The sequence below is a fragment of the Pan troglodytes genome, chromosome 14 (assembly GCF_028858775.2).
Source record: "Pan troglodytes isolate AG18354 chromosome 14, NHGRI_mPanTro3-v2.0_pri, whole genome shotgun sequence".
Lineage (NCBI taxonomy): Eukaryota > Metazoa > Chordata > Mammalia > Primates > Hominidae > Pan > Pan troglodytes.
In genome coordinates, this window is record NC_072412.2 from 43,091,566 (window position 1) to 43,115,174 (window position 23,609).

Below are 23,609 nucleotides of genomic sequence, written 5' to 3' on the forward strand. Positions count from 1 at the left end.
ATGTGTATTAAGTACAAATCTTTTTTATGATATTGGGCATTTATGCTCAATCTCTTTTCTGTTAATAATTTTTCTTATTTGATTATTTTTAAAAAGAAAAAGAAAACAAATGTCTCTTTGTCCAGTGTCTGGTTCCAGATATTTTACTTTTAAATGTTTACCTAAGGAAAAAAGAATGAGATTGCTATTTGCCAAGCCTGGAAGGATAGAATTTGCTATTTGTTTACGGAAGCCATTGGTGCTACTGCCTTACCTGCTACCCACTGCCCTACGCAACCACTTTCTCATTCTTCAAAAGTTTCACTGACATGAACCTCACTTGTGGGTGCCAGGTTATGACCACATGCATAGTTTCATCTTCATCTTATGCAACATTTGGGGTAAAAGGAAGGTTATGTGGTAACCAGTTTATGACTTGAACTATAGGCAAAGATTGACCAGACCAAGCCCTGAGACACAGTGTTGAGAGCCAAGACATAAAGTTGTGAAGATTCAGACCCAGAGCCCAGCAGGGTACAGGCTGGAGGGGTGATGTGAGTGATCAGTAACACCATGAAGACTCTGCTCCTGGGTCAGGAATGCTTTTTTGTCCCTGTTTTGGATTTTCCACCATGAACAGGTATGTTTGCTCACCTCAGCTGGGAGCCTGAGTGGGAGTTGGGGGACTATGGATGTTCTCTGCCACTGACTGGAGGGGAGCACAGCCAAGAATCATGAGCACTTTTGCCTTCATGACTGTATTTTCTTATGATTAGAAACAAAACTAAACAATTGAAATAACTCTGCTTAATGGAAGTCAGGAAAGAGAAAAGGCAGCTATGAAGTGTTGTTGTTACAGACTGTGCATGGACCCTAATGGTCACCTAAATGTGAGAGGAGGCTAGGCACTGAGAATGCCGTGTGCAAGGAAATAATAAAAGCAAGTCCTCCAAGACATTTCCCACAGACCCAAATATTTTCAAAGTATCAAAAATAAGAAGAGTGCCCTTTTTGAGTCCGAAAATTGGCATGAAGTGAACTGGTTCTATGCTTGCTGTAATTGTTGTTCAAGGAGGAAGTGGGGAAGCCATTGAATGTGTTCAGTGAGCCAGAAAGGTAACTTTCTTAACTGGAAGAAAATGATCAAGAGTGAGAAGTCAGGAGGAAAGAGATGTTTTTGACCAGGTCTCATTCTTCTCCCTCTGTGTCTGACCTTGAAAAGGACAGATTGCAGAATAGGAAAAAAAAAAAAAAGTTTGAACCTTCCCAAGAGATGGGTAAACAGCTCTCCTTCAGAAGAGGTTGAGCTGTCAAGGATAGTGGCTGTGTGACATCTCACAAAGGTAGAAACACTATTAGGCCATCACTGGGATTTTAGTTTACAGGACTCTATTCTCCTTCCCTCAAAACTTTGACAAGATGCAACTTCTTTCCTGAGCTAAACTGTTGTGTTGGTTGTAGTATCTTGTCTTATGCCTCATTACTCACTATCAGAGCTCAGTGATGAAATGATAGAAAACTTGAGTCAGTGAGGGGGACTACTTGAGACTGAACAGGCAACAAAATGAAACCTTCAGAAGCCTTCTGGAAAGAGGGACAGGAGACGAAGCAGTGGAGGAAATTTCATGCGGGGCTCCTGGAGGTGCCATAAACAGGATAAAGATCTGGGACTTGTCTGTAATCAAAAAGCACAGGGGATAACTCAAAAGTGCTCAAGGAGGGGAAAGAAAGCAGACTTGGTCTTCTTGCAGTAGCACTGGCTGGTAATGGTTGAAATGTGAATGATCACATTCTAGTTAGGCACATTTCTTCAACTTTCATTCCATATTGTGTTGTACCTTATATATGTGAAAAATTTAATATGAAAATGAAATTGCTTTTTGATTTTTTTTATTTTAAAGAGCATAATCAACTGTGTTCCTGCTTCCTCCAGTTTCTCCTAATGAAGGAAAGCCTGTCTGCAGACCTCTGTACTTGTAGCTGATACCTGTGTATACACAGTGGGGTACATTATAATTTCAGAGTTAGTGCACTTTCATAAATTATTTAACAAATAATCAGCCTCCATAAGATTGGTCTTGGATATCCGTACCTGTTAAGTGATGGCAACTCTCAAACCCTAGGAATAACAAATACCCACTCAGTTCATCAAGAAATAATTAATGTAAGTTTGGGAGCAGAGAGATGTGTGGGCTCAAATCCCAGTTGCAGAGAAACCACCGTGTCACCTGTAACCTCTGAGAGCTTAGTTTTCCCATTCATATTAACTATAATTTCTAAGAAGCTATACTGTTGTAGGAATTACATATGATGTATGCTAAGTGCTAGCACAGTGACATACAGAGCTTTGGAGCCTCAGTTAATGCTCATTACTGTCATTACAGCATACCATGAGACCATTCCTATTTTTAGAAATATAGGTACTAGATACATGGGGGATCTTAAATCTAGTTGTTTTAAAGTCCCATTGGTCATCTAAATATAAAGTCATAGCATTCTTGAAAGTGGTTTTCAGAAATACCAAGAACTATAAGATTTCTACTTAAACTAGAAATAGTTTTGGTCTCACATAAGGTGACCAACTGGGGCTCCCAAGGTGATGTCCCCAGACCAGAAGCATTAGCTTTACCTGGAAGTTTAGGAAGGCAAATCCGTGTGTCCCAGCCCAGACCTACTGAGTCACAAACTCTGGCTGGAGCACGAAGTATGTGTTTGAATAAATTCTCCAGGTGATTTTGATGCACGCAGCATGCTAACGTTTAAGAAATGCTGGTCTATAATGTTTCACTTATGCCAAACTAAGACATTTTACAGAGGGGAACAGAAAAACAAAAGCAATAAGCCTTTCAATTTCTCTAAGACACATGCGTCAGTACTTTTATAGCTGATAGTCTGTCCCCATCACTAAAATGACTCAAGTTTTCTATCATTTCATCACTGAGCTCTGACAGTGAGTAATAAGGCATAAGATAAAATGCTACAACCAACACAACAGATTAGCTCAGCAAGGAAGTTCCATCTTGTCAAAGTTTTGAGGAAACGAGTTTTGAGGAAAGGAAAATAGAGTCCTGTAAACCAAAATGCCTAATAGTGATGGCCTAATAGCGTTCCTACCTTTGTGAGATGGCACACAGTCAGTATCCCCAATAGGGACTAGAGTAGGAAGTATATGGGTAGGGTCAGATAATATTTCTGAAAGGAAACACCCAGGAGTATCCCAAGTTAATGACATTTTAGACCCTCCAACAACCACACAAGTCAGCTCCTTGGAAAGACTCTGGTTACTTTTACAAAGCAAACCAGGGGAATTTTCATAATACCTGATAACTATGTATGACTTGGAATATTTGAATTTCTAGGACATGGGATTGTGCAACCATTCATTTTATCCCATAATATTGAAATCTCCTTCAGATAAGCCTCTCGGCACCTAATAGAGTTTTCTTAGTGAAGGGCTACCTTTCTGTGGGTAACAGGGAAGGGCAAAATAAACAACAAAATAATATCATAATCACGAGTGTCAGTGATTGCTGGAACAGGTGGGGGTTGGTCATTAAATTCTAGTTGTTTCCACTATTCCAGTGGGAGTTGTGTGAATGGTAACAAAAGACCAGGGTGTTACGATCTGACTGTGTTTCATCAATTGCCTTGACTTTTGGATGAAATGCGATTTGAGGACATATCATTATTAGATTTGCCACAGATTCCAATTTTTTTCTCTAATATGAGGCTAACCATGATGTCCTTTCCCAGGAAGGACAATCTCTCCTTTATCAGGGAAAAATCAGTAGGGGCTTCCTCAGTTTTCTCCTTCATCCCCACCACAGAGTCATAGAGGTCAAGTCCTTTTCTTGTGAAGCCTAAAAAATGCAAATTCCAAGGTTGCTGCTATGGTATACTAATTTTGTCACAGTGACATGCCCTGTCACAGGGCGTATGTGTTCTGTTATACAGTTGAAATATTGGATATACTATTGAAATGTTTTTGTACTATTGAAATCTCAAATAAACTTAATTCTAAAAGAAGCATGACCTCAACAGCCTCACACCTACTTATATCTTGTAGTTCTTTCTGTCTAATGCTGGCAATCTAAGCATGTTCCAGGCAAGCAACATTCAATAGCGTTTTACTGCTCCAATAAGTTGGTTCAATTAGCAATGTCAAAGGCAGTCACTAAATAGATAGTGTATAACCTTCATACAATCTCATATTATTTTCCACTAATTACTATAGAAAAATTGATGAAGTTTCTTTACAATGGAATAACTTCAATCACACTTCAAAAACTACATACGGAAGATAGCCACAACTTGCTGCTCTCAAAAAACACAGAAATGGCATCTTTACTTTGTTTCAAATCCCCAACCCTGGTGGCGGTCCAAAGTTATGGCAGTTATAACCCCTTATGTCATTATAAGGAGGAAGGGTAAATATTAAGTCAGCATCCTTTAAAGCTAAGAGTATGACTACAGTGGGGTGGAATTTGGGACTTCATGCCCACTCCCTGTTTCTGTTCTATTTTACCTTTCCTGACCTCTAAGCCAACAGGAGAGGGGGAAGGGCCACACTTTTGTGACCCTTCTTAAAGAATTGTGAGTTTAGGAAACAAAGATGAACTTCTGAGGGAGTAGTTGAGGATGGGCTGAAGGCACAGAAGAAACCAGCTGGTGTGCCCCTCTCCCCACTAGCAGACCCTTCTTCCTCATTGGTTCAGGGCAAACAATCCCCAAGAATTCAAGAAAACTAACTTAGAGTTATTTTCTGTTATTTCTCTTTTCCTTGATCTGGAGCCAATGCAGGAAGAAATCTAAAGGTGAAGGAAAGGCAGCGTTCAGCACTGAGCAAGTCCATGTTGGAGAAAGGTAATATCATCATTGCCTATACCCAAGAGAAGGGACCAAGATGCCCTGGATGATGCTCAGCATCACCTGGGACTATGACTGTCCCCTGTCATCATTAGCATTGCTGAGCTCAACCTTTGAGCCAGGAATTAAGCCAAAATCTCCATGGATCTGTCTAACTTAGTCTTTGCCCCCATGACAGCTTATTACATCCTGAGGTAGAATCTTTGTAAACCCTGTGTTCAAAGGGCCCTGTTAAGGCACATCTTCTGTCTTGGACCAGAAAATTGCTTAAGCACAGAGCCTAAAGGCAGAGCTGCCATGATCTGCTCATGGGGATTGACTACTTATTGAAGGCAATGTCACACACCTGTTTGTCATTTTCACTTCCAAATGAAGAGTCATGCTGCACATCAGTGAGAAATGTTCAGCTCTCATCTGTCAGCTGTTTGTTTGTTTGTTTTTGCTCTCTTTCTATGTGAGAAGACATTTAATCATGGACCCATTGGGCAAGCAACATTGTGTGGCCTCTGAAGGCTGAGCTTTTAGTTCTCTCATCAGAACAAATGTAAAATAATTGAATAATGAAATCTGAAAGATTGTTGTTTCAAATCTAAAAATATTTTATCCCTTTCTTACCTTCTCTAAATGGTATTGTACATTGAAGGCAAAATAATAACTTCAGATTCTAAAAAGTTTAACATTGTTTACATGTTCAAATTTCTATTTTGTAGTTCCTTTAAAGGGCCTAATTACTACAACCAAATCATACAATTAAAAAGTTTGTATGCTGCTGAAATAATCACATCAGATGTATTGCTTCCAATAGGATAAATATTCTCAAAGATTCAAGCTATGAAGACCAAATCTACAGAAGATAGCAACTCAGTAAGACTTATTTATACAAGTTTAGTTTTATTGCCAATATCCATGAGATATTTTAAAATCAACTTAAGGCCGGGCGCGGTGGCTCACGCCTGTAATCCAAGCACTTTGGGAGGCTGAGGCGGCGGATCACGAGGTCAGGAGATCGAGACCATCCTGGCTAACACAGTGAAACCCCGTCTCTACTAAAAATACAAAAAAAAAAAAAAAATCAACTTAAATATCTGTAATAAAGGATTACAGACTAGGAAATATATTTCTTTAATAAAAATAACTCATGAAAGTTGAATTGTGACTAAGAGGAAGAGAAAAGAAAGAAATAAACTAACAATTGTTAAATACTTATTAGGTGCAGAGATTTATATACTTTACATCATTTAACTGTTAAAAGAGTCCTGTGAAGTGGGTATTATGACTATTGCTTTGAAGTTGAGGGAATTGAAGCTCAGAGAATTTGAGTAACTGAACCAAAGTCATACAGCTAGTAAGTGAAGAACTAGGATTCAAATCTAGATCTGTATGCTTCCAAAATTCACTCTCATTCTTTGTATGAGAGGCCAATTAAAAACCCCCTACGTCCCTCTGAATTTGAACTCAACTGAGAAATAAAACAGAGAGATGCAGATCAAAGCACTCATTTTCTCACTAATAAAAATGACTGGAAAATGTGGCTTTCGATGTGTGACTAATTTGCTTGCTGTAGTTCACAGGGAATTGGAAATCCTTGTCTTCGTGGTTCCTGGCTCAGCAGGACCCCTGTGGGGCCTCTCCCTCTCTTGGGAAAGAGACTGCTCTAGAAGGTTTACTACACCAGTGAGGAGAAGATGAGCGCAAGGGGGATTGGCTGGCTGAGGGCGAAATCAAGACTGGAGCCAAGTGCGCTGAGCTCTCACATGAGGTCCTTTGCTCCTGTTCCCTGGAGGCATAAGTGGCTGGCGTAGAGAGAAGCAGGGGTATTTCTTCTGTCCTTTCTTGCTTAGGGAGTGGGGGTGGAAATCTCCCTGCATCTAAGGAAATTTGAAAAGACAAACTATGGTTGCTTCTTCAAGCAAACCACCTCACCACACTATCCAGGGGATAAAACCCGCTTGCTGCTGCTAAATTATGCCAAGAGAGAACATTCTGATCTTTCTCCTCAATTCTAGGCATGACAGTGTGACTCGGTGCTTAAAGGCATGGAGTTTTGAGTTGCAGACCTAGGTTTGAGTGCTGAATCTACTAGCTTCAGGGTGTTAAAAAAGTTTCTTAATCTCTCTAAACCTTATTTTTCTCAAAGGTAAAAAACTGGGTGTAGTTGTGAGTATAGTGAATGCACATAGTATGTGCATTTGGCATGTTAATTCACTATTATTCTGGACATAGTTTCTCCTAAGAAAAAGGATGAACTAATTGCAGGGCCTAGCCTAAGCTCTGAGAAGTCATTTGTTATAGCATTTCAGTCCATAGTAAACAAGAAGAAATGAGGTAAAGAGTTTAAACCAGGGAAGGCATAGCTGTGGTCACCAAACAACCTGTTGAAGGCGAGCTGTAGGCACCAAAAAACCTATTACGGACTGAATTGTGTTCCTCAAATTCATATGTTGAAGTCCTAACCCCAAGTACCGAATGTGACTGTATTTGGGGATACGGTCCCTGAAGAAGTCACTCAGCTGGAAGGAGTCATATTGGATTAGGTGTTGGGAATTGGCTGGCCAAGGGAGAAATCAAGGCTGGAACCAAGTGCTGAACTCTCACATCAGGTCCTTTAGTCCTGTTCCCTGGACCCTAATCCAATATGACTGGCATCTTTATATGAAGAGGAAGAGGCACCAGAGGGTACACACGCAGAGAAAAGGCCATGTGTGGACACAGTAAGATGACGAACATCTGTAAGCCAAGGAGGGAAACCTCAGAAGAAACCAGTCTTGCCTGCACCTTGATCTTGGAGGTCCAGTCTCCAGAACTGTGAAAAAAATGAACTGGTGTTGTTTAAATCCCCCAGTCTGTGGTATTTTGTCATGGTGGCCCTAGAAGACAAATATACAACCCAAAGGAATATTCTTTCCACTTTCTCCCTCTTCCACTTTATAGTTTTTTCTCCTTCGTTTCTTTCTTTTTCTCTTTTACTTTCCTTTTCTTCTCTTCTCTTTCCTCTGGTTTTTAATTTTAATTTTAATTTTTGGCCTTCCTATACCTCCATTTGCCTTTCCAGGAAGCTGAATTCCAGACAATTAATCATTCATCTCATCAGTTCAGCAAAGCAAATGCCCTCAATGGTTTCTTTTGTGATTTGATTATTATGGGATCAGAATGTAACTTATTCCTCTGGGAAAAATGAAACATAAAAATTTCAGAAATAAGGTTTTGGGCCAGCTTCATTGGTTTTAAGAGAAGGAAGGGAGGAGACTCATGCAGGTTTGACGCTGAGCAGCACCATGTGGTTGGGCCTGGCAGGCACTCGAGGCTTTAGGTCTTGGTTTGAATCCAGACTAGAAAATCATTACTTATTAAAAGCCTTGAGGGTTTGGGTCTAGGAAAGTCTATGTGAAGAGATAATAGTTTGGAAAAAGTTTTGCAGAACTAAAGAAAAGTTTCCACAGTTACCTTTTCTGTCCTAATGTAGAGCATCTTTGTTAACTAGGTCTTGGATCAATCCAAGCTGTGTCTGAGAATAACCATTTATAATTTCTCACTGGCCAGCACTAACACCCTTTAGAAAAGGAACTCAAAGCAGCCCTAGCAGCCAGAGTCATGCAATCATGGTGGGAGTACAGCTCCTCACCAAGGTCAGCTCCTTAGTGAAATCCATGCCTTCTGGAGGACTGCTTGTAAATAAATACTAAGCACAACCATTAAAAAATAATTTGGCTGTGACCATCAAATAGTGAAAGAGTGTATCAATTTCATTATTATATAAGCATACATGACCAAATTCAGCTAGAGTGGAGTCTTGGCTCAAGTACCAAGCTTGGATTTCCCCAAGGAACACTTTCCCATAATTCATAATGAAAATCTTTCCATTTACTGTGGTTCAACTATTTGCAGAATTTTCAGGCTGGGCTCAGTGGCCCTAAATTTATGCATGCTGGTATACGGAGAAGATCACCATGTTACAGAGGCTCTTCTCTCCCAGTTTACTCCTGGAGTCTATTTAATTTGCAGCTCTAACTCTGCGTTCCCAGGATTGCATCAATTGGACTTTCCTCACATCTCAGCAGCCGCAGTTGGCTTGAAATGAGATACTCCCATCTCCGGTCACTGTGCTCTGGCCACCCAGGACATTCCTCTCACCCGCTGCCCACAGCATAGCTGCTGAGAGTCCTCTGCCCAGGAGTCCCAAGTGAGAGGACAGTCTTGACTGTGCCTGCCCTCCTTTAGTGACATCCTTCAGGGATTCCTCAGTTCATTCATTTCCTAGGGCTGCTGAAACAAGTTACCCCAAACTGCGCAGCTTAAAACAATACAAATATTATGCTTTCAAAGTTCGAGAGTCAAGAAGTTGAAACTCATGGTGTTGCCAGGACCATGCTCCCTCTGAAGGAAGGAGAAGAGTCCTTCCTTGCCTCTTCCTAGATTCTGGTGGCTCCTGGCATTGTGGCTGTATCTCTCCAGTCCCTGCCTCTGTCATCACACGGCCATCTTTCTTCTTTTTTTTGAGATGGAGTCTTGCTCTGTGGCCCAGGCTGGAGTGCAGTGGCGCGATCTCAGCTCACTGCAACTTTCGCCTCCCGGGCTCAAGTGATTCTCCTGCCTCAGCCTCCTGAGTAGCTGGGATTACAGGTGCGCACCACCAGGACCGGCTAAATTTTTGTATTTTTAGTAGAGACGGGGTTTCACCATGTTGGTCAGGCTGGTCTCGAACACCTGACCTCGTGATCCGTCTGCCTCAGCCTCCCAAAGTGCTGGGATTACAGGTGTGAGCCACTGCGCCCAGCCGTCTCTTTCTTCTTATAAGAACAGCAGTCATTGGGTTTAGGGTCCATCCTAATCCAGTATGACCTCATCCTAACCTAACTAATTATATCTACAAAGACCCTATTTTCAAATAAGGTGGCAATCTGAGGTTCCAGGTGGACATGAATTGAGTGAGGAGGGGAGGGGCACTATTTAACCCAGTATACTCAGGGACCTTGCTGACCCTGCCTCTCTGCTCACACACACCATACCGGGTCACCTGGTGGTGACTGCTAAAAGTAACAAGCTACCATTTGTCTTGGATTCCAAACCAATTCAGAAGAACCCTGGGAGCCGCATGACTATGAAGAACTATTTCTCACCATGGAAATTACAGCAGAACATTCACTGGGATCGTTGTTCGTTATGAAACAGGTACTAGACTTAACTGGCTTTGAAGGGTAGAACATATTTTAGAATATCTGTTATATGGTTCACTAGACTTTATTTTTATTTTTATTTATTTATTTATTGAGACAGAGTCTCACTTTGTCACCCAGGCTGGAGTGCAGTGGTATAATCTCGGCTCACTGCAACCTCTCCTCACAGGTTCAAGCAATTCTCTTGTCTCAGCCTCCCAAGTAGCTGGGACTACAGGTGCCTGCCACACCTGGCTATTTTTGTATTTTTAGTAGAGACAGTGTTTGGCCATGTTAGCCAGCCTGGTCTTGAACTCCTGACCTCAGGTGATCCACCTACCTAGCTAGGCCTCCTGAAGTGCTGGGATTACAGGTGTGAGCCACCATGCCTGGCCTCATTAGGCTTTAAAGCAATAATTAAAAAAAAAAAATACCCTGAAGATGTTGAAAATAAGGCATAAAGTTGGTGTGGCAGTCAAAGAAGAACACATCAGCTTAAAAAATGATAGAAATAGCTTTTTGAAAATTGCCTTTACAGGCCGGGTGTGGTGGCTCACACCTGTAATCCCAGCACTTTGGAAGGCTGAGGCAGGCGGATCACCTGAGGTCAGGAGTTTGAGACCATCCTGGCCAACATGGTGAAACCCCGTCTCTACTAAAAATATAAAAATTAGCCAGGCACAGTGGCGGGCACCTGTAATCCCAACTACTGGGGAGGCTGAGGCAGGAGAATCGCTTGAACCCAGGAGGCAGAGGTCGCAGTGAGACTCCGTCTCAAAAAAATAAAAAAATAAAAATTAAAAAAAATTAAAAAATAAAAATTGCCTTTACAGAAAAAGATACTGAATTGTACATTGTGCTTACCAAAATCCAGCTCTAAGAGTCCATCGTGTACCTGATATTTTTTCCAAGTTGAAAATGAATCAGGGGGTTGAAGTCACTTGAAAGAAAAAATTTTTTGAAAAAAACTCTGTTACGTCTAAATTGTAGCAACTCCTCCTACCCTCATACACAATGCCAGCTGAGCTTCTGACAAGCTGCTCAATATATATCTAAAGTCAGAATCGAGATTTTGTACTATGATATATGGCTGAGTTATAGTGAAGAGAGAGCAGGGAGACTTTGCTCATTATCCTGCATTAGTCAGACTAGATTTACAGCTCAAAAGAACAGTCACAGTAACTGAAGTGCAGACCAGGAACTTGAACTGATGAAAATCACTTCTATTTAAATGAACACTAAGAAGCTTGCTGCATATAGTTGTTATAATAGCCTTAAGAAGATCACTTTGCCAAATGTTTCCATCCAAAAAGAAATAAGCCAGACTAGAAACAATCTGGAAAACTCTACTTTTTCTGTATTTCCTTTTCCCATGAGGATGGGAGAGCTCAGGATGTGGAGAGGAGCTGACAGAACTCATCTGTGTCTGAATCTAGAGAATTGCAAAGAGGTGGAAGAGGCAAGTATTGCTAAAGAGGCAGAGGGCATGAAAAATTTCAAGGCAATTTTTAAATTGTATGGGCGCTTGGATTATTTGAGCATGCCTAGCAGGTTATGTTAATGCCTTAAACAATGTTTGTCAGGAAGCACCATAGCAGTTAAGTTACCAGCATGGACCTGAGAACCAGACAGACTTGTGAATGAGTCTCTCTTTTGGCTCCATGAGTAAAGAAGTTAATTTTCCTACATTTCATCATGTCTAAGTCGGTGCTTATAAGAGTACCTATTACATAGACTTGTTAAAAGGCTTCAATCAGATAACACATGCAAAATGAATGGCAAATAATAAGTGTTCAATAAAACTTAGCAATTAACTAGAAACCTTTTACTGATTTATTTGATTTTTGCCTTTGGAACATATAAAGACTACTTTCTAATGACTTAGCTAATGGAAAGAAAATATAAAAATCTACCTCTTCAGAGATGCACTGTGAGAAGGACTTGACCTGTTGTTCCTGACATTGAAGACGGAGGGAGACACCAGGAACCAAGGAATGAGGATGGCTTCTGGAAGGTGGAAAAAGCAAGGAAACATTCTCCCCCAGACCCTCCAGAAAGGAACTCAGCCCTGCTGACATCTTTGTTTTTCTTTTCTTTTAGTAGAGATGAGGTCTCCCTATGTTGTGCAGGCTGGTCTCGAACTCCTGGGCTCAAGTGATCGTCCTGCTTCGACCTCCCAAAGTGCTGGGATTACAGGTGTGAGCCACAGCACCTGGCCTCCTATGGACATCTTAATTTTAGTCCAGTGAGATTCATATTTGAATTTCTGACCTACAGAACCACAAGGCAATAACTTTGTGTTGTTTTAAGATGCTGAATTTTTGGTTTTTTGTTATGGCAGCCCAAGAAAAGAAATATAGCATTGTATTATGTCAAAAAAAATGTCTACCTTTTCAGTGGAATTTGCACTATACAGTGTTTAGGCACAATGCTCAGGGGTTTGTGTCCCTGGCTTTGAGGATGGAGGCATATGGTGAAGTTTAAGGGAAAAGGGAAGAGGGTGAAAGAGGAAGAGAACCAAGTGGTCATAAGGGAGAGAGGTGAGGAAGACAAATGAGGACAAGAGAGGGAGAAGGAGGAAGAAGGAAGGAGAGTGGGGAGAAAGAAGGAAAAAGAGGGCAATGTGAGAATCTTTGTTCTGGCTGGCTGTGTAAGCAATGAGCAAAGCTGCATCCCTGTGACCTGAGATAGGGCCCAGGGTTGTGGCTGACAATGGCTGACTGGCCTGTATGAGCAGCCCTATGAAGCCAGCATTGCTGTGTCCGTCCTTTCCAGGAATTAGGATTTGAAGATACCAAGTTTTTCTTAAGGGGTCAGTGCGGAATCAGACGGAAAACCAAACTGTTTGAAGTGTTCTTAGAAAAGGGATTAGAAAACAGAGGGGAGGAAATTACCATGTAAATAATGCAGGAAATTTTCCCTGAAGTGAAGTGCATAAGAATTCTGATAAAAGGGCCTTTCAAGTGTACAGCAGCACAACAAAATGAAAAGACAACAAAGCTGCCAAGGTCCTGAAATTTTATCACATTCATGAACAATAAAACATAACACATTTCCAGAGAGGAAAAAATAGGTCACACACTATAGTTTAGGAATTAGAATGGCATCAGTCTTCTCAGGAATAACACTGAAAGCTTGCAGACAATAGAACAATGTCTTTGAACAGAGAAAAACATACCTCACTTCACATTATTTCTCCAAGAAAATAATTTCTGACTTTTATTTTTATACCCAACTCAACTCTCAATTAAGAATGAGGCACTTTCAAATCTCAAAAATTTACCTTTCACACATAATTTCTTAGGAAGCAACAAGATAATGTACTCTACCTAAATTAAGAAAAAACAAACAAGAAAGAAATTTAGGAAATAGGGGCTCTAATCACAGGAGAAAAATGCAATCACCTGGTTGTTGGGGAGGATACATCCTTAGGAGTTCATAGAAACAGTAATGATTCCAGCCCAGGTGACATGGCGAAACCCTGTTTCTGCAAAAATTAGCCAGGCATGGTAGCATGCAACTGTAGTCCCAGCTACTCAGGAGGCTAGGGTGGGAGGATTGCTTGAGCCCAGAAGGTTGACCTGCAGTGAACCATGATCATGCCACTGTACTCCAGCCTTGGTGATAGAACAAGACTCTCTCTCAAGGAAAGAAGGAAAGAAAGAGAGAAGAAAAGGAGGGAAGGAGGGAGGGAGAGAGGAAGGAAGGAAGAAAGAAAGAGTAATGATTACAGCAGCAAGGCAAAGGACTGCAAGAAGGTTATAGGAGAAAGAAATTGAACCTGATGCATTTCATCACTTTGAGAGGGTATTTGTAGTTCAGGGGGAGATTTGGAAGAGGAATTAATGAAAACTAAACTAGAAAAGGCATATATACAAACAAATAACATGAGAAAAAGTTGTCTAAGAAAAAAATGGCATCATAGTAGATTACATGGCTCAGCTCTAAACATTTTTATTGCCATGATAATGTAAGCCCTGAATACTATTTAAACACAAATTGTGATAACTTTTTTTGTGAGGATGGGTGAGAGGAAAGTGTGTGTGTATTGAGGCTGGTGTAGAAGAAGCAATTTCACATCATCCAATTTACAAATTTAATATACCATATCTAAATGTGAGGAAACATCCAGAAATTATAAGCATATTATGAAAATGGAGATAGGCTGGGTGTGGTGGCTCACACCTGTAATCCCAGCACTTTGGGAGGCCGAGGCAGGTGAATCACGAGGTCAGGAGTTCGAGACCAGCCTGACAAGATGGTGAAACTGTGTCTCTACTAAAAATACAAAAATTAGCCAGGTATGGTGGAGTGTGCCTGTATACCAAGCTACCCGGGAGGCTGAGGCAGGAGAATGTCTTGAACCCGGGAGGCAGAGGTTGCAGTGAGCCGAGCTCGCGCCACTGTACTCCAGCCTGGGCAACAAGAGCAAAACTCCGTCTTAAAAAAAAAAAATTAAAAATGGAGATAAAAGACAAAATAAACAAAAGAATTGATTGAAAATCATTGTCCCTGGAAAGCAGGAATTGGAAAGGAAACTTCTGGTTTTTATTTATTTATTTATTTATTTATTTTATTTATTTATTTATTTATTTATTTATTATTATTATACTTTAAGTTTTAGGGTACATGTGCACAATGTGCAGGTTAGTTACATATGTATACATGTGCCATGCTGGTGCGCTGCACCCACTAACTCGTCATCTAGCATTAGGTATATCTCCCAATGCTATCCCTCCCCCACTCCCCCCACCCCACAACAGTCCCCAGCTTGTGATGTTCCCCTTCCTGTGTCCATGTGTTCTCATTGTTCAATTCCCACCTAGGAGTGAGAATATGCGGTGTTTGGTTTTTTGTTCTTGCAATAGTTTACTGAGAATGATGATTTCCAATTTCATCCATGTCCCTACAAAGGACATGAAATCATCATTTTTTATGGCTGCATAGTATTCCATGGTGTATATGTGCCACATTTTCTTAATCCAGTCTATCATTGTTGGACATTTGGGTTGGTTCCAAGTCTTTGCTATTGTGAATAATGCTGCGATAAACATACACGTGCATGTGTCTTTATAGCAGCATGATTTATAGTCCTTTGAGTATATACCCAGTAATGGGATGGCTTGGTATTTCTAGTTCTAGATCCCTGAGGAATCGCCACACTGACTTCCACAATGGTTGAACTAGTTTACAGTCCCACCAACAGTGTAAAAGTGTTCCTATTTCTCCACATCCTCTCCAGCACCTGTTGTTTCCTGACTTTTTAATGATCGCCATTCTAACCGGTGTGAGATGGTATCTCATTGTGGTTTTGATTTGCATTTCTCTGATGGCCAGTGATGGTGAGCATTTTTTCATGTGTTTTTTGGCTGCATAAATGTCTTCTTTTGAGAAGTGTCTGTTCATGTCCTTCGCCCACTTTTTGATGGGGTTGTTTGTTTTTTTCTTGTAAATTTGTTTGAGTTCATTGTAGATTCTGGATATTAGCCCTTTGTCAGATGAGTAGATTGCAAAAATTTTCTCCCATTTTGTAGGTTGCCTGTTCACTCTGATGGTAGTTTCTTTTGCTGTGCAGAAGCTCTTTAGTTTAATTAGATCCCATTTGTCAATTTTGGCTTTTGTTGCCATTGCTTATCTAGAAAACCCCATTGTCTCAGCCCAAAATCTCCTTAAGCTGATAAGCAACTTCAGCAAAGTCTCAGGATACAAAATCAATGTACAAAAATCACAAGCATTCTTATACACCAACAACAGACAAACAGAGAGCCAAATCATGAGTGAACTCCCATTCACAATTGCTTCAAAGAGAATAAAATACCTAGGAATCCAACTTACAGGGGATGTGAAGGACCTCTTCAAGAAGAACTACAAACCACTGCTCAAGGAGTTAAAAGAGGATACAAACAAATGGAAGAACATTCCATGCTCATGGGTAGGAAGAATCAATATCGTGAAAATGGCCATACTGCCCAAGGTAATTTACAGATTCAATGCCATCCCCATAAAGCTACCAATGACTTTCTTCACAGAATTGGAAAAAACTACTTTAAAGTTCATATGGAACCAAAAAAGAGCCCGCATCACCAAGTCAATCCTGAGCTGAAAGAACAAAGCTGGAGGCATCACACTACCTGACTTCAAACTATACTACAAGGCTACAGTAACCAAAACAGCATGGTACTGGTACTAAAACAGAGATATAGATCAATGGAACAGAACAGAGCCCTCAGAAATCACGCCGCATATCTACAACTATCTGATCTTTGACAAACCTGAGAAAAAGAAGCAATGGGGAAAGGATTCCCTATTTAATAAATGGTGCTGGGAAAACTGGCTAGCCATATGTAGAAAGCTGAAACTGGATCCCTTCCTTACACCTTATACAAAAATCAATTCAAGATGGATTAAAGACTTAAACGTTAGACCTAAAACCATAAAAACCCTAGAAGAAAACCTAGGCATTACCATTCAGGACATAGGCATGGGCAAGGACTTCATGTCTAAAACACCAAAACTTCTGGTTTTTAAAAATTGTTGTTGTTTTGGGTCTTGCGGTAATATTCACGTTTTTAAATTGTATACATTGATACTACAAAGAATTAAGAAAGTAAACGTAAAGTACATTTGGAATGTTGAGAAAAACATACTTCCCTATAATGGCTGGTGTGACAACTTGGAAAAATCCCTAACAGATAAGCATTCTATCTTCAATTTATATGTGAGGAAATTAAAGCCCACAGAGACTGTGCAGGTTGACAAAGTTATTCAGTGACAGAGCCAGGCAACAAACCCAGTCTTTCTGCTTTCCTGTTTCAGGGATCCTCATAATACCTCCCAAATTCTCATTATCTAGCTTGTATTTGTCATGTTGCTTTAAATAATATCATCCACACAGAAACAACTTTAAAAAACTGAAAATAGAAAATGACGTCCTTCATTAGGCATGGCCGAGCTAGATGAACAGATTCTAACGATATCTTAGATCTCTGTTGCACCCCTGTTTTGAAGACACTGAGGAATGGAGATGAACATTCAGGTAAGTAGCACATATAGCTTTGGAGTCTAAAGCCTTTTCTAATGGATAAATGCTTCTCATTAGATCATCCCAAGACAAAGAATTGATCTCATCATTGAACAAATGTTTTCAATTTGATTCAGTGCACCTGGGAAATAACATTTCTATTTGCTGCCAAAATATGATTGCATTAAACCTTAATAATGTACCTGTCATGGGGGTTAGACAAGAATATTTTAATTGAGTGTCAATGACACCACTGGAATACTCTTATAGATTTACTTTTTCAAAAAGCTAGAAACATTGATGAACTCTTAGTTGTCTGCTATTAGTTTTGTATAGCCACTGATTAGTATTGCCCCCCTTCTACAGATACAAGGCATCACTAGACTTCTCCTTGGTAACCAGATTTTTTTTTTGTCCTTCAGCACTAGTTCCTGAAAGTGTCATTATGATGTCTGCAATTTGCAGAATTCAGTGGCAGCTCCAGTTAAATAAACAAAATCTAATTATGTCAAAACTGGGCTATGCTCAAATTACTATGATTGATTTTCTTTCTGTATAATCTGTGAACACCTGCAAAAATGGTAAATGTCAAGGTGTTTCTTAGAAAACTTTAAAAAATTTTAAAAGAATTGGTGAGGGAAATGTAGATTGAGTTGCTGTATAGTCTATACATTTGATCTTTTTAATCTAGGTCCTTGTGTTTTGGATGTATGAACCCCTGCAATTTTATGCAAAATGACACATGAGTGTGCGTTTTGCAAAAAGATTGTCTTTAACTATCATTAGATTTTAAAAGAGGTTTATAACCCACCAAAACACAAATAACCATTGCTTTATAGAAAGAAATGGAGTTCCTGTAGAATCCTTTAATTAGGTACTTCTTAGTGGAAATAAAAATATTTTTGTAATAGGTGCTAGTAAATATCTGAGAGATAGAAAGTATTAAATTTGCCTTCCACTATTACTATTCAATTCCTTTTCTATTTCTGGAACCATGAATATCAAAGTTCATCTAAGACAAATTTCATCTCCCCTCCCACTCTACCCCCAATTTTTTATTCTAGTTTTTGAGGATTCATATGAGATTATCAACAGACAATACTTTTTGTCATGGCTTCCTAATTGAATGTTTTACTTCTCTTTCTGGATTACATACTGAAAATATTTATTAGAATAGTGAAAATCTCAAGCATTTATATTACTTAGTGATGACAGTGGAGTGACCCATTCACATTTGTCTTGGTTTCTTTCATTGATCAGAAGCAGACTTTGTGCCATCTTTGCTGGAGCTCTCACAAGACATTTCCGTGAAGCAATTATAGAGCAAGTAGAGCCTCAACTCAATGATAGGTGTGTGGCCTGGCTTTATGGACTTTCTTTAAAAAAATTTTATTTACTTAGATTTATAGCCAAGAGATTTTATTGCTGCTAAATTTAATCTCTAGCAACCTAGACACATCCCATAAAACCTCTAGGAAGAAAATTTAATGGATTATTACAGTTAATTAACATTTTTCTTTCATATTTTAAAGTTCAACTATGCTATATTTTATATTAATAAGAAACACAACACATACTCTCAGAAGCTTAATAATCTACTAAGAAAAATCTACAGAGTTTAAAGAGAAATAATACATAGGGTCAAGTTTTCAGAGTCAGTAAAGGAGATGAGTCACCACATTGTGAAACTTTCTCAGTTTTCTACATCCAGAAATTAAATTTTGAAGTGCATTTAGCCTTATTTGTTTCTTAGATATCAACTCATGCTAACCAAATTAATGAAACACTAAGGAATAGATCAGACACAAATGTATGTGTTTCCAGGAAGCTGAATATATTAATGTTGGTTATATTTGTGTCTTCTACTTTTAATACTTCCTGGAATCTAGATACTTGGAAACAAAAACCATTAATAGTTAGTTGATAGCTAACATAGAGTTGTAACAGAAAACTGGCTATGGGGAAATTCCTAATGAATGATCTCAAATTTACCATAGTACAGCTCTCCAGAGATGAAGATTTTATGACTGCATGATGGCTTAGCCCAGATTGCCTACATGTGTGAATTGGCTCTGCCACTTTCCAGCAGTGAAACTTTGGATAGATATTTACCTTTTCCGAGTCTCCTTTGCCTCAACTATCAGTAGGGTAAATAATAGTATCTACCTCATAGGTTATTAATATGTTTGAAATAAGAGAATGAGTGTAGCATACTTTGTGTTGTGTTGGTACGTAGTTAATGAATTGTATCCATCGACCACTCCATTTCCCCTTCTCTTACATTTATTCTTTGTCTTTCTTCTCTTCATTCTTAATCAAGTACATCCATTTTTTCCTTGAAAAACAAGAAATAATCATGTATCTTGAGAAATATTTAGCCTTGTTTTATGTGTATGGCTTGAAAGTTTTACATAAATGACATTGTGTTCTAGATCTCATTCTGTTTCATGCATTTTCATGCTACTATATGAGAATTTAATTCCTTACCTCCAAATGCTACACAGTATTCTGCCATGTGTATAAGCCATAATTTATGCATCTCTTCACTTGGTGATGGACACATGTGGCTTCCAACTTTTTACTGTTCTCCAAACAACTCTGTGAAAAAGAAACATGTGCACAGTTTCTTGTGAATCTGTACTAGCTTTTCTCTGGGATCTGCTTCCAGGGACAAAATTGCTGGATCATAATGCACACATTTACATATGGTGGACCTGGAAGGACAGGACATACTTTTACATACTTTCCCAGTAGAATAGGGAAATGAATAGGATGAGAAATGGAAGATGAATAGAAAAGTATTATAACAAATCAAGGACTGTCCTCAGATTGATGCTAATAGCATGACTTTGACTAATGAGTATGATCAACCTGTGTTATGTACTTAAAATCCTTAAAAATGAAATTAAAAAGAGCATGGCTTAATGCATTACCAACATAAATCCCATACCCACTACAATGGCTTTGTAGCCCCATCTGCGCTCCATAGCCAGTATGCCAGCCTCATACTATCCTACCAAGATGCTGCAGAAAATCATTAGGTGGCGTTTGTGAAGCCCTTAAAACTCCTGAGACTCAGACATAGACAGTGAAAAGCTATTATTCTGCTTTGCTAGTCTATGAAATTTTAACTACAGATCTCTTTGTTAATCAGCCCTGGAGATTGCTGTGACTTAAAAGGTCTCCAGGCCTGACCATTGCTGACTTCCAATTAGCCAGTAAAGTTATCTTATAAGGGGACTGTTTTGACATCTTTGACCATTTCATCCAATCAAAGAATAAAAGGTGTCACACTGAGGAAGTGTAATGTCACTATGTTAATACACTATGTGGTCACATATGTTAGCAAGAGGTATGGAATCAGGAGTGTTGACGTCAGCAGTGCAGAAAGAAGTGTCCAGGAGTCAGTATTAGTTTAAATTTCCTCTCATAAATAGATATGACTTTTCTTTTTTGAATAAAGAAGCGAAAAATCATTCAAGTAACTGTTTTGCCTAGGCAAAGTATTGAAATAACTAAACCTTTCATTTTCAACAACACTTTTTGGTTTTTCATAGGCCCAACGCTAAATGACGAGGTAACGATTTCTTCAGGAACTGAGGAGAGACAGGCCTGGAAAAGTTGCAATGATTTTCTTCCCAACTATTAAGAAGAGAAATAATATGAAAGAGGAATCTTTTCTGAGACATGTTCACAAGCAGGTCGGACCTTTCATTCAGAACAAGATTATTTTAATTTTTAATGGTTTAAGATATAATTGATTCATTTCTTAAATTAGTTCATCTTGCTGAAGCCATTATAATATTAATTCACTGTTATTTTTGGTAATACAGATCATTTATTTAGAAGCCAGGAATATACAAGGGAAGGGCATATTCAGAAGTAACTAACACCACTACAAGTTTAGGACCTTTCCATTTTATTGAATTGGGTTTTATTTAAAATTTGTATCTCTTTTTTTGTCATTCTTGTGTCTAATATGTTTTCATTCCTTAAATCTGCTCTGCATGTGTTCTGTTCACAATATTTAAACATACAAATTTTATCTTAAATTTTACACCAAACAGAAATTCTCTCAATGTATTATAGAGGAAATTTAAAACATAGGTTGCAAAGAATTAATTTTATGTGCAAATACCATTCCTATTCAGTTATCTTTATACAAGAAAAACAGTTCTTCATTTGTAAACGTCTTATGAGAGTTGACTATAAACATATCAGAGCTGAAGGAGGGGGTTTAGGACGATAATTTATGATTAAATGCCATCTTTTAATCCAGCTGTGGGGAGTTGCCTGTAAAACTGCCCCTTTTCACTCTAAAATTCACTCCAATCATTTGTATACTCACTGATTTACATAGCTGGAAGATTTGCCTCCTGAAATAGGAGCCTTTTTTTTTTTTTTTTTTTTTTTGAGACGGAGTCTCGCTCTGTCGCCAGGCTGGAGTGCAGTGGCGTGATCTCAGCTCACTGCAACCTCCACTTCCTAGGTTCAAGTGATTCTCCTGCCTCAGCCTCCCTAGTAGCTGGGAAGACAGGCACACAACACCACACCCAGCTAATTTTTTTGTATTTTTAGTAGAGACAGGGTTTCACCATGTTGGCCAGGATGGCCTCGATCTCTTGATTTCGCGATCTGCCCGCCTCGGCCTTGGACTTCTTAAATTGCAATCATTTTAAAGGGATGTTTGACACATCATGTAGCTGCAATCCTTTTAGCTAGAGGTAACTGCTGATATAAAACTATCAAAACTCATATGCACCTCTGTTCTGTTAAGTGTTGACATACTGGACACTGTGTATCTATAGTATAGCCTCATTTTCCAAATCTAATCTAGCCTAAACCCTTTGGTGGGGCAAGAAAAGCAAGTTGTAAAATAATCTCTTTGTCATAACCCTCAAGTCATATCTTCTGGACTTGAAAGGTACACTGGATGTCCTATGTGTTGGTACCTCATGCTGCTCAGCAGGAAATCTGAACTGTTCTCACCTCTCTGGTCCTTCTGTCTCACCAGGAGATACACCCAAGAACATTCTCCACATTGTCTTAATTCCCCTGCCTTCTGCCTTGGGTCACTCAACCCAAATAGAAGAGACTGCACTGTTCATATTAGGGATGCCTTAATTCTATAGTTCAAAGATTGAAATTTGACACAAAAATCTACTTTTTCTAGCTCTAACAGTTCTGGTGAATATTAAAAGGAGGAAGACTTTTGTTAAAAAAAATAGCCTGCAATTCAGTAGCATCGTCTTTATAAGCAGAGGATGCACAATCACCCACTTGCTGGCCACAGCTCTGCTTTAGGTCATCTGAAGTCGATTACTGCATCCTTGGAGGATGGTGTGAAATGCCAGTGAAATCGTGAGCTAATTCAATGACATGCCCATTGTTCCACTCATTTAGGCAAACGCTTTTTCTGAACAGGGAAGATTCTCGCATATTCCTAGTACTAAATTAACTCAAAAAACTTAAGAATGATACCCCACTGCTGCTTGTCTCTAGTTTTCAGCTTTCATCCTGGCAGGCAAGACCCCCAGCTTCTTCTCAGTCATAAAGTACTTGTAAGCATTCAGAAAGGCCTAAGTTAACTATCGTCGGGTTACACAGGTTTGGAAGCTTGAGCACAGTCTACGGCATTTGTGGTATGGCCTCTGTAGATTTGATATCCTTAATCATAGATAGCAGATGGAGCTGTGAGACAATGACCTTCCAGAGTCCCTTCACCAAATCGACTTAATGCTACTACACTTCAAAAGCAATCACTGTCCATCCGCTCCAGGTCAGCGTGCAGTACTGGCCAGGGGCCCGGGCTAGCAGAAAGACACTAGCTAGAGTTGAACGCTTAATCTCCCTGCTCCCAAGTACAGACAAGAGGAGAGAGAGAGGCTCATGGCTTTCTAGAGTTTTACGTGCTTAAGCGCTGATAGGAGCTACCTTTTGCTGCATGTTGGTCACTCTGGAATATAAGACACCTGGGACAGCAGCTAATGTGGCTAAGGAACAGTCAGGCCAGATTTGTTGTTATTTATTTAGCAGAACACAGAATCCAAGAATCCTCATGAATGCCAGTCAAAAGCATGACTCAGGCAAAGGGAACAGACAATAAAAGGAATGACTTCACATTTCACAGCAAGAATTCTCTGGCCTCGGAGAACACTAGATACCTCTGGACCACACATCCCTTTGGCAAAATACTTTTCTCATCTACAGATCACTGTATGGCTTGGTTTACCTGAAGCCTCTTATGGTTTCTCCACCTAATAACCCTCATGATATTTTTCTAGAAAAGCAGCATAGATGGAGATGGAATGTAACACCTGAAATAATAGGATTTTGCAGGAAATAATGTAAATCAAGCCTTTTGCCCTTAATGACCCATAATAAAATGCTCTTGTTACCAAGCTCTGCAGGCAACCCAGTGCAGGTTGCCATGGAAACGCCCAGCTGCTCCTCTGCGCAGTTGCTTAATGATCAGTGTGATGTCAGGCTCTTGAGAGAAGCACAGGCTCAGACAACTCTTTACAGCCACAGGGACAGTCCACTCGGGACTGCAGTTACGTCTGAGTGGGAGCCCCTGTGTCCAGGTATAA

At 39.6% G+C, this 23,609-nt stretch overlaps 3 long non-coding RNA genes across 8 annotated transcripts in view; all 3 read left to right on the forward strand.

Moving 5' to 3' along the window:
- The first annotated feature begins 426 nt into the window (after positions 1 to 426).
- Positions 427 to 8,569, forward strand: LOC134808125 (uncharacterized). Its single transcript, XR_010150453.1, has 3 exons — positions 427 to 619; positions 4,771 to 4,842; positions 6,410 to 8,569. It is a non-coding gene; the product is annotated as an uncharacterized LOC134808125 (long non-coding RNA).
- A 6,975-nt stretch (positions 8,570 to 15,544) lies between these two features.
- On the forward strand, positions 15,545 to 21,426 carry LOC107968058 (uncharacterized). Its single transcript, XR_001708935.3, has 3 exons — positions 15,545 to 17,034; positions 18,280 to 18,369; positions 20,577 to 21,426. It is a non-coding gene; the product is annotated as an uncharacterized LOC107968058 (long non-coding RNA).
- Positions 21,427 to 21,429: 3 nt separating this feature from the next.
- The window catches only part of LOC104004372 (uncharacterized), a 32,506-nt gene continuing 30,326 nt past the window's right edge, over positions 21,430 to 23,609 (forward strand). For all 6 annotated transcript variants that reach the window (XR_008538791.2, XR_008538792.2, XR_677309.4 and 3 more), the window contains exon 1: positions 21,430 to 23,603. This is a non-coding gene — a long non-coding RNA (uncharacterized LOC104004372). The remainder of the gene's footprint in view (positions 23,604 to 23,609) is intronic.